Raw genomic sequence first — 13,800 nt, 5'->3', positions numbered from 1 at the left:
TGATTGACCGATGCTATTAAGAAAAATATACATTCACAAGCTTTAACTACATAAGTCACGTTTTGCAAGAGTAATTGGTGTAGAACAGGTGGTATCCTAGGGTTTAGTCACAATTATCAGAAATATACATTGAAAGCGCTTTGTCATAAAAGACATTGCTGATGTATATTCTTTCACTGCAGGCAGACTATAACTCATATAACAAAATTATCTACATATATTGATATTATCCTGGGAGACCCTCAAGAGTTCTGAGATGAATATGATCGCTCAGAATTGTCCGAATTCCTACACGGACTGTAGAGGATATAAAGAACATGTACATGAAAAAACGTGAAATTGAGACAGTGACGATTAGTGGAGATGCTAAAAATATGAGACTAGTAATAGAGTAAATACATATTCTAGTGATGCAACAATTCAGACAAGGGTGAACAGAAAAAGAAAAGAACGTAAAGAGATTACGAGGGAACCACTCAACGACGGTGAAGATGAATCTAATGTTCCAAAGAAAAAAAATTATTTGGACAAGTCAAACGAATCGAGAATTTATGAATGCTATCGCACAACTAGGGGAAGACAATAACTTTACTTATTAATATTATTGTTTAGTTCTTTCATGTCATCTACTGTACTGTCTCGCACACACGTCACTGTCTAAGGCTGTGTAACTGATTTGTAACCATACTGTCTTTTATACTTGTGCATGAGTTTTTTCGAAAAAAATAGTAGAAGTCATGGATGAATCAGGACTTACAAGGGAAAATGTTGCCATTTGCTGGTCTTTTGTTGCATTTTCATCAAATATATATAAATATGTTAAAAAATCTATTACGATTTCATTAAAAATCTAATTAATTATTACACATGAGTGAAGATCTCTTTGATTAATATCTAATCTCACATTAACAATTCAAGATCATTCATGTTTTACATGTGCAATAAAACTCGTATTGAAATCAATTACTCCGAATCCTGCTCTTCATACTCCTTGTTATTCTATATATTTCATGCATTTCTGCTATCTCTTCAATATGTTCTTCTTTTATTACTTCATCAATCTCTCTAGTTGCTTCAATAAAATGTCAAGGTCTGTTAATATAGTAATTCTATATATGCAGAAATATATGCATATTAGTATTTCAAGGTCTATATATGCAGAAATGTAATTCTACTGTATAATATAGTGCAAAGTTAGTTAGAGAAAGTTAGTTAGAGATTAGATGACAGAACATCTTGTATATAAACATTTTGTACAGATTGTTTACTCATTGAATGAATTCTTGATCATTTACAAAATTCTATATGGTATCAGAGCTGAAATGACTCTGGTTCCGTATTGCTTCCGCCATTAGAGCTTCATATCGAAGCTTCATTTGTTCGTCTTTTCATCTTCATTTTTTTTCATTTCATCTTTGATTTCTGTTTGATCTATTTGTGTTGAGATCATTTTTGTGTTCTTGATCTGTCTTGATTTTCTGTTTGATCTATTTGTGTTGAGATCATTTCTGTGTTCTTGATCTTTCTTGATCATTGTTACTCGATTGCTTATACATCCGCGTTTTGATGAAACTGGTTACTCTTGATGAAACTGGTTCCGTAAGCGATGATGTTCATACATCTGCGTCTGATCTTGAGAGTGATTATCACTCTATTGTCCTGGATGCTAGTCATCCTCTCTACTTGCATATATCTGATCATCCTGGTCAGATTTTAGTTACTTCTGCGTTGAACGGTGACAATATCAATGAGTGGAAACGTTCGATGTCTCTCGCACTCTCTGGAAAAATAAACTAGGTTTTGTGACTGGAAAATTCAAGATACCGGTTGAGACATCGAAGTATTCTGCACACTCGCTGCGTTGTAATGATATGATTATCACTTGGTTGCTAAACTCTATTGTGCCTGGCATTCGATCCAGTTTAGTGTATATCTCTCTTGCCAGTGACGTTTGGGAAGACATTCACATGAGGTTTTCTCAGAGCAATGGCCCTCGCAGATATGAATTGAAGAAGGCTTTAAGTTCACTAACTCAAGACACACTCTCTATCTCTGGTTACTATACCAAATTTATGATGCTATAGGATGATCTTCTGCAAGCCTCTATTGTGCCTAGGTGCACTTGTATTTGCACCTGTAAGGCTAAGCATCATCAAGAACAGGCTGATGAAAATATGAAGGTTACTCAGTTCTTGCATGAAAGAACAAAGGATATTGAGTTGGATCTTCATTTCATTCGAGATAAAGTGAAAGAAGGTCTAGTACAGCCAACATATCTATCTACTACTCAACAACCTGCAGATCTCCTAACTAAACCTCTGACTGCTGCTAGATTGTCTCATTTACTTAGCAAATTGGGAGTCAGAAACATGTTCAGACCCACCAATTTGAAGGAGGGTATTAGCTAGTGACAGCTGTAAATTAAATTATTTAGTAGTTAGTTGGAAGGGCGGAAATGTAATTCTACCATATAATATAGTGCAAAGTTAGTTAGAGATTGGATGACAGAACATCTTGTATATAAACATTTTGTACAGATTTTTTACTCATTGAATGAATTTTTGATCATTTACAAAATTCTATACATATAGTAGCAATTATGATAATTATGGAACAAGCTCAAGCACTAGTAATAGTGCATTTATGGGACTTCGAATTGCTAATGATGGAAAATCACTTCTCTTTGGCGGTTCAGACAAACCTGAAATCGTTTCTACAGTAAGTAATTCGACAAAGACAAACAACTTGCATCATCAAGAATCTGCAGTGCCGACAATACCAACTTTTAATATCGAAAGTTATGCACAAGATTCTCCATTGCCACCATTTTCAGAATCTGAAGATCATATGGAAGAACCCTCATTGCCTCATTTACCAGGATTCTATGTCGCAAATTCTTTTCCAGAACTAGAGACTGAAGATTATAATTTCATCAACAACATCCCTCAACCAGAAACTTCTTATGAGACGAGCCGGATTGTGATAATTAATTCTCACTCTTCAAGGCACATTGGCACTTCCTTTGATCAACAAAGTTCTCTGGAATCATTGCAATCATTGGCCTCGGAGATACTTGACAATATTAAGATTGAGCAGATTTTCACTAACAATCATATAGTGACTTCTCTGCCTCCATCAACTTCCCAATGGAACACGAACGCGAATGTGGCCACCTATCCCCTTATCAACCAAGAAGATTCTCTTCCACCATTACCCTCTGAGGTACCATACACAAACTTGTGTTCGGAATCCACCACTTCAAATTTAATTCCAAAGTATATGGACCAATAAAATAGTCCATTACCACCACCATCAACATAGTCAGAGTGGAATGTGAATTCAGATGCTTCTACTATACCTATAGGTAACAATATTCTGGACCAAGAAAATCTTCTTCCATGTTCAGCACCGGATAATCCTTGGAGTCTAGACTTGAATCCGGTCCCTGAAAATTATACTGGCGATTTCTTTAATCTGAACAAATTATCTGATTAGATACTCAAGGCCGATTTCCAGAACCCTTCTTCATTACATGTCAACAAGTAGTGAATGGACATACTATGCATCCAGTAAGAACATTCCTATATGGACTTGCTCTTCAAGTGGAAAGAAAAAGAATATACAAACAGGAGAAACACAGTACTCCAAATTTTTCTTTTTTCTTTTTGTTTTTTTGTAGTATGAAAGAAGCTAATGCCTTAAACTGTTAATTTAATTTACATTGTTGAAGAGAAATATGTATTCAAATTTTAAGGTCTCAAACATTCCTAAGAAATCAACGTTTAATTTAAAGACGAATGGATGCCTGAATTTTATTGACAAAAATCTATTAAGTTTATTACTCATTCAACAAATTTAATGTGAAAATCTGTCAACTTGAATAGTGATAATATTCCAAATTCAATAGCCGATATTAATCTTTAACAATAATCCGTCTATTAAGATTTATTACTTCTCACAAACTCGTCAGATTTGGGATGAACTCCAATCACCTAACTTGTGTCTGGTAGAATATTAATTCTTTACTTTAATTCTTAAAAAAATAGACAAAGATACCATAGCATATCTAATTTAACTTTGTAAAAATGTATTGTCTTGCGCTTCAGACATATATGAAATTGTCACATTATATTGTTCCTGGAGAATGATGGAGTTGTTTCGCCATCTAATGACTACAGACTGCTCTTAATTCCTTTTATTTTCTTATGACATCATTACCCTAAGAAGGCAGTAAGAGTTTTTGATGAACCAAAGTAAAGACAAGCCTCTGCTATTGTACACGCAAACAAGAAAGAAGCATAAGGATAAAATGGTTACATCCACAACAAATAAGAGAGTCATAAGGCAACAGTAAGGTCAAGGGGTAAAAAGAAGAATACAATAAAAGGATAAGGACAGAATGGTCATTAGGTGGAGAGACAAAAGGGGGATAAAAGTAGGGTTTGTTTCATCAATTGCTTTGTTATGTTTTAGTCAGTAGGAGAGAATTGGGCTCTCGAACACCCAACAATCTATCTTCAATTGTAAAACCTAAAATTATTGTCGCGGCTATTAAGTTGTATTTCAATCATTTCTGGACATTACAAAGTGGTATCAGAGCAATTCGTTTCCTATGGGATCACCCACGACGGAGCAGCGTTTGGACTCGATTGAGGAGCGATTACTAACACTGAATAAATCGCTTAAAGAGATGTTGTCCAAAATTGTAGACAAGGCGATTGAAGCTATGAGACACTCGCTAACAGAGGTGTTAATGGAAGGATAAGGAGCGACGAACAAGCAGTTGGGGGCGGAGTTTGAAGCGATGTCGAGCCGCCTGAAAGGGCGAATCAGCCGCAGCCGCGAGTACCACGAATCACTCATCAATACTGAAAGGCATATGTCATAGCCTATTTGTTTATTCGAGGATTTAACTCAACTCAAATAAGAATGTAACAAGTAAATAGTGGATCTTCCGTAAAAGAGATCTCACAAAGCAACATCTGTCAAAGGATTCAGAAACAATGTTCATCTACAGACTTGAGGAATTACTTCACTGGAAGAAGTTCAAGAAATTGATCAAACCTCAGTGCTATAAATCAAGATTGTGGATTTAATCAAGTGACAGAGATCTTGTCAGGGTATCAAATAATTACAGGGATTTAATCTGAAGAAAATCAAGTTATCAAAGTCAAGACATGAAGAAACGTCACGGAAGTTAGTCACTCATGAACCAGACAGTACATCGAGTGTCAACATTGAAGTGGTGGAATTGATTCTTTATTTTCAGAAGAATGGTTGTTGTTCAAGAGTAGTATTAATTCTCTATTAATTAATTAAGTCATATAATTTAATTAAGAAAATAAATTATATGTGCAAAGATCAATTTATTGATTAATTGAATTAATTGATTAATTAATTCTGAATTAATATTATGAATTTTCAGAATTGATTTTGAATTTATATTCAATATTAATTCAGCATGACAATCAATTGAACTGGTATGACAATCAATTGTCATACCGAAAGTCATGCTAGTTCAATCAGATTGTCATGCCGATTGTCTTGCTAGTTCAACAGATTGCCATGTCGATTGTCTTGCTAGTTCAACAGATTGTCATGCCGATTGTCTTGTTAGTTCAACATATTGTCTCACCGATTGTCTTGTCAGTTCAACTGAATAGTGTTGATTTAATTATAAAAGACAGAAGCAGCAGATCATTCAGCACACAGAGAATACACTTCATCTACTCAAGAACAAAAACAACAGCAGCCGTAGAAGCATTTCATCTCTTACTGCTGATATTCAGATCATTGATTTCTAGCAATTAAAGTTAAATCTAAACCACTAGAAATCATTCTCTTGTTCTTGTGTAACTATCTAGCGGATCAAAATCTCTAGAACTTAATCTCAAATTACTTCTAGCATTTGATCTTTTTTATAGCAAAAATAGAAAAAGTTCATGTCGAATTTATTCTAAATTTGTGATAATCTATTTGAGATTAATCTCTTGTAAACGATATCGTTGTTGTAACACCTTTCAAGTTTAAAAATAGTTTTATTTAACTTGAATTTTGTTTCACTTTTTTATTCCGCATTAAATTCCATTAAACGGTATAATTTGTATTCAACCCCCCCTTCTACAAATATATTGGGACCTAACAATTGATATCAGAGCCTTCTGATTAACGAACAAATCAAGATCCTAAACTTTTGTGATTTTTCAACTCCTTGAATTTTTATTTCTTCAAAAATTCATAATGACTTCACAAAAAGTTGGAACCGTTAAAATTCCACTATTTGATAAAGAAAATTATATTATGTGGAAGAAGAAGATGTTCTTGTTTTTACAAGTTGCAAATCCCAAATATCTGGAAGTGTTAAAGAAGGGTCCAAAAATTTCGATGGTTATTGAACCAGAGGTTATAGAAGATGATGTTGTAATTACCAAAGCTAGAACCTATGCAAAAGAGCCTGAGGATTTTACTCCTGATGAAAAGGAAGAAGCCTCCTTGGATGTCAGCCTTCAATTAATTTTAGTTGATTCCCTTGATCCCTTGATGAACAGACATGTGATGAACTGTAAAAATTCCAAACATATCTAGGAAACTATTGAGGTGATTAATGAAGGCACAGAGGAAGTTAGGTAGAACAAGTTAGAGATCCTAGCCTCTGAGTATGAACATTTTAAATCCAATCCAGGAGAAGGAATTACTGAAGTGTTTGAGAAGTACAATGCATTGATCAACAACCTGAACATAAATGGAAAATATTATTCATTCAGGGAGGTCAAAAAAAAGTTCCTCTAACACTGCCAACTCATCTTGAACATAGAATCACTGCCATAAGAGAAGCGAGAGATCTGAGTGAGATTTCTTTGGAAAGGCTCTATGGTGTGTTAAAAACCTATGAGTTGGAGCAGATTCAGCAGAAGGAAGTCTACGGGAAAGGTAGAGTGGTCAGCACGTCTACTGCACTGGTAGCTGAAGGTCAACAGCAACAACAACAATCTCTACAGTCAGAGAGAATGGTACAGTCTTCCAAGGCTGAGGAAAATGTGATAGTAGCAGAATATGATCCTCCTACTACAAATCAATCCGGTGATGATTTTTACTCCTTGGAAGAGCTGGAGCAATTGGAAGATGAGTCAATGACCCAGATTGTCAAGAGATTCTCCAATGTCAGATTCAAGAGAAATCCCAAGTTCAAGTACAAGTCCAACTACAACAGATTCTAGAAAGATGTATCTTCATCCTCTAACACCAGCAGTGATGGATACAAAATAGGGATGGTTGATCGGAGCACCATTCGATGCTTTAACTGCAATGAGTTGGGACACTTTGCCACAGAATGCAGGAAGCCAAAGCAAATAAGGAAGCACTCTTATGATTCAAATCAGAAAAGTAAATCTGAAAGGGCTTACCTGGCGCAAAGGGAAGAAGCTGGGATGATACTGATAGTGAAGATGAAGAATATGGGAATCTTGCTCTTATGGCTATTGATGGAAATACTTCATCGTCAAGAAAAGAGGTAAAATTTACTGATGCTGAATTAATTTATCATCTAGGAGGTTCCTTAGATTGTGCTCGTCGTGATAACGAACTGTTAATTCAACAGAACAAAGACCTTAAGAAAGAGGTCAATGAATTAAAACTTGTGCACATTAATCAAGACAAGTTAAAAGAACAAGTATCTTTTCTAGAGAATAGAGTTAACTGTTATAGACAACTCGAAACTATTCTCAAAGACAAGATCACCGGTCTTGAGACTAAGGTTAAAGCTTACTTTAATTCTTGTTCAAGGCTAAAAAGTTCTACAATAAGCAAGCTATTAATCAAACATCTGGAATAGGTTTTGATTACAATGTTGCTATTGGAGAATTAGGCATAAACTCCCCTCCTCATGTCTGTGCTAAAGGTAGGGAAGTACCACATGTGCTTAAGGGTGTTGATAAACCCCTCTATAAAGAATCAATTGCTGAACCATTTGATGAGACCTCCTTTATTATTCAAGAAGAAATACGTGAAGAAATACAGACTTGAGGAATTACTTCACTGGAAGAAGTTCAAGAAATTGATCAAGCCTCAGTGATATAAATCAAGATTGTGGATTTAATCAAGTGACAGAGATCTTGTCAGGGTATCAAATAATTACATGGATTTAATCTGAAGAAAATCAAGTTATCAAAGTCAAGACATGAAGAAACGTCACAGAAGTTAGTCACTCATGAACCAGACAGTACATCGAGTGTCAACATTGAAGTGGTGGAATTGATTCTTTATTTTCAGAAGAATGGTTGATATTCAAGAGTAGTATTAATTCTCTATTAATTAATTAAGTCATATAATTTAATTAAGAAAATAAATTATATATGCAAAGATTAATTTATTGATTAATTGAATTAATTGATTAACTAATTCTGAATTAATATTATTAATTTTCAGAATTGATTTTGAATTTATATTCAATATTAATTCAGCATGACAATCAATTGAACTGGTATGACAATCAATTGTCATACCGAAAGTCATGCTAGTTCAATCAGATTGTCATGCCGATTGTCTTGCTAGTTCAACAGATTGTCATGCCGATTGTCTTGCTAGTTCAACAGATTGTCATGCCGATTGTCTTGCTAGTTCAACAGATTGTCTCCCTGATTGTCTTGCCAGTTCAACTGAATTGTGTTGATTCAATTATAAAAGACAGAAGCAGCAGATCATTCAACACACAGAGAATACACTTCATCTACTCAAGAACAAAAACAATAGCAGCCGCCGAAGCATTTCATCTCTCACTGCTGATATTCAGATCATTGATTTCTAGCAATTAAAGTTAAATCTAAACCACTAGAAATCATTCTCTTGTTCATGTGTAACTATCTAGCGGATCAAAATCCCTAGAACTTAATCTCAAATTACTTCTAGCATTTGATTTTTTTATTGCAAAAATAGAAAAAGTTCATGTCGAATTTATTCTAAATTTGTGATAATCTATTAGAGATTAATCCCTTGTAAACGATACCATTGTTGTAACACCTTTCAAGTTTAATAATAGTTTTATTTAACTTGAATTTTGTTTCACTTTTTTATTCCGCATTAAATTCCATTAAACGGTATAGTTTGTATTCAACCCCCCCTTCTACAAACATATTGGGACCTAACAAACACCATCCGCAGCGATCACATTAAGTTCCAATCTGAGGTACGTTCCACCTTGACTAATTTCCACTCCTTTCAAGTACCTAATCCTGGAAAAGTAGAAGCTAGTGTGATTAACTGTGGGTCAGCTGTTGAAAATCTGGGAGCAACTCCGTTGGGGAGGATGAAATTAAATGTGGGGTTTGGGGGTCGTAACTTACAAGGGGGCAGTGTGACTGGAGGGGGGTCTGGTGGAGGACCGGGTGGTGCGCAGGATACAAACAGTGGTAATAACAGTTTGGGTGGAGGTAATGGGAACTGGAGATACAGGAAATTGGATATGCATGTGTTTGATGGTGTTGATCCAGATGGATGGATATTGAGGGTGGAGAGGTACTTTGCATTTTATCGGCTATCGAAAACAGAGATGTTGGAAGCAATAATAGTGGCATTAGATGGTGATGCTCTGAGGTGGTACCAGTGGGAAAATAAGCGTCATCCAATACGTCGTTGGGCGGATTTAAAGGGATTCATACTCCGTCAATTTAGGTTAAATAGTGGGGGGTCATTATATGAGCAATGATTGGCCACTGCCCAAACTGCCCCAGTTAACGAATATCGACGGAAATTTATTGAAACGGCAGCCCCACTTGAGCAGGTATCGGAAGAAATGTTGTTGGGGCACTTCATAAATGGTCTTAAGGAGGACATAAAGGCAGAAGTGAGGATGTTGCAACCCTTATGCTTAGAAAAAGCTATGGAACAGGCCTTGAGGGTGGAGGAAAAATTGGAAGTGAATGGGTATAGAAAATCGGGGTTAAGTTTCATTAAAACTGGGGCTATGTCCATGTATAGCAGTGGGTCATCTGTGATTCCACCTTATTCAGGAATGCAATCAGCCAACCACCTAGCCCGACCATGTCCAGGGCATGGAGTTCACGATCTTCGAGCTCAGTCCAGTCGCCTGAAACAATAAGTACAGTGCCGGTAAATGGGGAAGTAAGGCGTTTAACTGAGAGAGAGCTCCAAGAGAAGAGAGCCAAAGGTCTCTGTTACAAGTGTGATGTGAAGTGGATGGTGGGATATAGGTGCGCGAGGAGGGAGCTGAGTATCATGTTGATTGAGGAAGAGGAAGGTGATGCGGAGGGTGAGAATCTGGACAGTCCTCAGTCTCCACACGAAGAACTAATGACTAAAGTCTCGTTGAATTCAGTGATAAGAATATCTAACCCCAAAACAATAAGGATGAAGGGGCTGCTCGGGGATCACGAAGTCATAGTGATGATCGACCCGGGAGCTACCCATAATTTCGTGTCGTTATCAACGGTGGCCAAGGCAGGAATCAAGGTTACAAATTCAGGAAGCTTTGATGTGTCCTTGGGTAATGGAGAACCGATTAAAGGGGAAGGGGTGTGTAGAGACATAGTACTACAAATGGATGGAGGGGTGGAAGTAAAGGAGGACTTTCTACCACTGAAGTTAGGAAGCACATATGTGATTTTAGGCATTCAATGGTTGGAAAAGTTGGGAATGGTGCTAACTAACTGAAAAACACAATTTATGAAATTTGAGGTCAATGGAGAACCTGTGACATTGGTGGGGGATCCGACTCTGGTCAGGGCACAAGTCTCCCTTAAGGCTATGCTGAGAGGTCTTAAAAAATGGAGGGGGTATTGGGTAGAATACAACCGTATGGAGGCCACGGTAGGGAAGAAGAACAATGACTTCACGGCACCAATTCCAGAATTTTTAGCAGGGGTGATTGATGAACATAACAGGGTGTTTGATAGTCTAGTGAGTCTACCCCCAGCCGGAACAGAAAACATGCTATAGTCCTGAAGGATGGGAGCAATCCCATTAGTGTCCGCCCATATAGATATCCCCAATCACAAAAAGATGAAATCGAAAAACTAGTCCAAGAAATGCTTGAGGCTGGAATTATCAAATTGTCAACTAGTCCATTTTCAAGTCCGGTGCTCTTAGTCAAGAAAAAAGATGGATCGTGGAGGTTTTATATTGATTACAAAGCCTTGAATAAAGAGACGGTACCGAACAAAAAACCTATTCCAATAATCGACGAGTTGCTGGATGAGTTGAACGGGGCTCTTGTGTTTTTGAAGCTTGATCTGCGTGTCGGGTACCACCAGATTCTGGTTAAGCCAGAAGACACTCACAAGACGGCGTTTAGGACTCATGATGGGAACTATGAGTTCTTGGTGTTACCATTTGGATTAATAAATGGGCCAACAATATTTCAGTCCTTGATGAATGATTTATTCCGTCCTTACCTACGTAAATTTTTACTAGTGTTCTTCGACGACATATTGGTGTATAGTCGTAGCAAGGAAGAACACCAACATCACTTGCACACAATTCTGGAAGTGTTGGGCAGTCATACATTGTTTGTAAACAAAAAGAAATGTGAGTTTGGGAAGCATACCATTGGGTATTTGACACACGTTATCTCTGCACAAGGAGTAGAGGTTGATCGTGAGAAAGTACAAGCTATTCTTGAGTGGCCAGCACCACAGAATCAATGAGAGTTGAGAGGGTTTCATGCAAAAGTAGGTGTTGGATTCAGATGGCGTTATTGAAAAAAACAATATTGTACAGTTCCAATGAAAAAAATTAATAGGCAGGAAAAAAAGATAAAAATGAAATCTCAAGCAGAATTTCAAAAGGGTCAGATTCTATACACTTAATAGGAGAGCAACATGATTTCTTTTGTAAAAGGTACTATGCTATATCACTATTCATAAATGTAAATCTAAAATAAAATTTGTTAAATAAATATTTTATAAAATATAAAATTAAGTTAACGTGGCTTGCGGGTTCTATCACACTATGCACACGAAATTGACCACGGATCGCGATAAGAAATATGTTTTGCTCAAAACGATGTTGTCTAGGTTATTTAAAACGTGAATGGTTTGCATTTTCTACTAATTTCATGAACGGTAGAAAAAGACCTTTTGACTTGAAAATCGGTAGAAAATAGAATGATAGGAAAAACACGTTTTTTCTTGAAGTGGTTATTTGTGCAACTCAGTAGTGTTTTAATAAAAGAATTCCAACTTTAGTAGGATCCTAGACAATCAGTAACTCACAGATGATAAAAAGCTGATAATAATAAACATATATGTCAATATTGTTTGCCCCGGACGATCTTTCCCTGCGGCCCTCACCACCCATCACAAAAACACGAGATGAAATTATTTGTGTGTGCTTCAATTTTCTAGGCACCATCAGCATTTTCATCCTTTTTTGGTCTGTTCATTTGTTCCTTATATGCCATGTATGGGGAAAGACCCCATACAGCGAGATTCCAACTATGAAAATTGACTCGATTAACATTTCCAGCTTCAATCTCTCAAATCCTATTTATGCTCAATGGAACATCAACATGAGCATGAGTAGTTTTAAGTCCTCTTTCGAGTTCTCTGATAGCGCGATATCAATTTTTCACAGGAGCAAAGGGGAAGCACTTTGGATGACTAGGATCCAAGGGTTCGATATAAGGCCAAAAAACACTAACATTCATTTTGCACTAGGCTTTGGGGGATCAGTAGATGTAAGCGATGTGACTGTAAGAGCCATTGGGGACATAATTACGAATAATCATGAAGCAGTTGAATTTATTGTTCAGTTTAAGGCCGATCATGCGAGAAGCAGGAGTATAAGTTGGCTAAACAAGTTTTATAATAATTATGCAACCAGGGCCAATATGTTAACTAGTATTTATGCCCGCGGTGCAGGGCACTTATAGTTATAAAACGAAAATAAATTACATATCATTCAATAATGCAGAATTAGTCATTAAATAACGGCCACAATTGAGTTTTAAACATTACGCGAATTACATAAATTTTTAACCGAAAATACATTCATATGGTGAAAATATATTTTAAAAATGTCTTAGAATTCCTTCAGTGCATGAGGTCATCTCCTTTAGATTGCTGTTGTCTGTGTTGACATCTTGTTGAGATGGCAAGATGAGGTTGTTGCCTGTATTAAACCTGTATTAGTACAAAGTTGAAGTCTCATCTTAATGTAAGTGTACTATAATGTATACATTACCTCTGTCGCATCATCTTCTGTGATTTCCATCTTTTCAACAGCTTCATCTTCTTCTTCTTCTTCTTCCACTTTGAAACCATAACAAATGTTAGTTGCGGAGTAAAGATCTATCTTGTTTTTGGTGTTGATATCCTTAATCAGCAGCATCACTATATAATTTTGCTTTGCAATCTTCTTGAGCCGGTGTGGGAATGTTATTTTTTCCTCATCCTGTAGTATATTAATCATAATTTCATAATTCACTATATTTAGCTAGATGTGAACGTCTTAAAGTAGTATTTGTACCTTGGTCAGTATGTTGTACACTCTTTTCCCGATGATTGTACGCACTTGCCTAGCGTGAAGGAGAATTTTCATGCAACCTGTATCATCAGATGCTTCAACCTCTACACTGAACCTGTTGTAAGATAAAAACACACTGTCTGTTTGGTATTATTTTTTGAGAATAAAACTATACTATTTGATAAGTATTAATCATACTTCTTGTCAGGATGCAGAACAATTCTGTTACAACTTGCACAAATGAAGAATTCATCAGTCCTTTCAATGACCTGGTTGCATGTATTGAGGAACCATTTGCTGGTTTCCTTCACGGAATTGATTTTG

At 36.3% G+C, this 13,800-nt stretch overlaps 1 long non-coding RNA gene across 2 annotated transcripts; it reads right to left on the bottom strand.

The window, feature by feature from the left end:
* Positions 1–12,911: 12,911 nt before the first annotated feature.
* LOC141663804 (uncharacterized) lies at positions 12,912–13,583 on the bottom strand. Of its 2 annotated transcripts, XR_012551667.1 has the most exons (3): positions 13,480–13,583; positions 13,195–13,262; positions 12,912–13,122 (listed from the first exon to the last, which is right to left on the bottom strand). It is a non-coding gene; the product is annotated as an uncharacterized LOC141663804 (long non-coding RNA). The 2 variants fall into 2 exon arrangements; XR_012551666.1 differs by lacking the exon at positions 13,480–13,583 and having other exon boundaries at positions 13,195–13,385.
* Positions 13,584–13,800: the final 217 nt, after the last annotated feature.

The sequence above is a fragment of the Apium graveolens genome, chromosome 6, assembly GCF_009905375.1.
Source record: "Apium graveolens cultivar Ventura chromosome 6, ASM990537v1, whole genome shotgun sequence".
Lineage (NCBI taxonomy): Eukaryota > Viridiplantae > Streptophyta > Magnoliopsida > Apiales > Apiaceae > Apium > Apium graveolens.
This window is presented reverse-complemented; position numbering and strand designations above follow the sequence as displayed.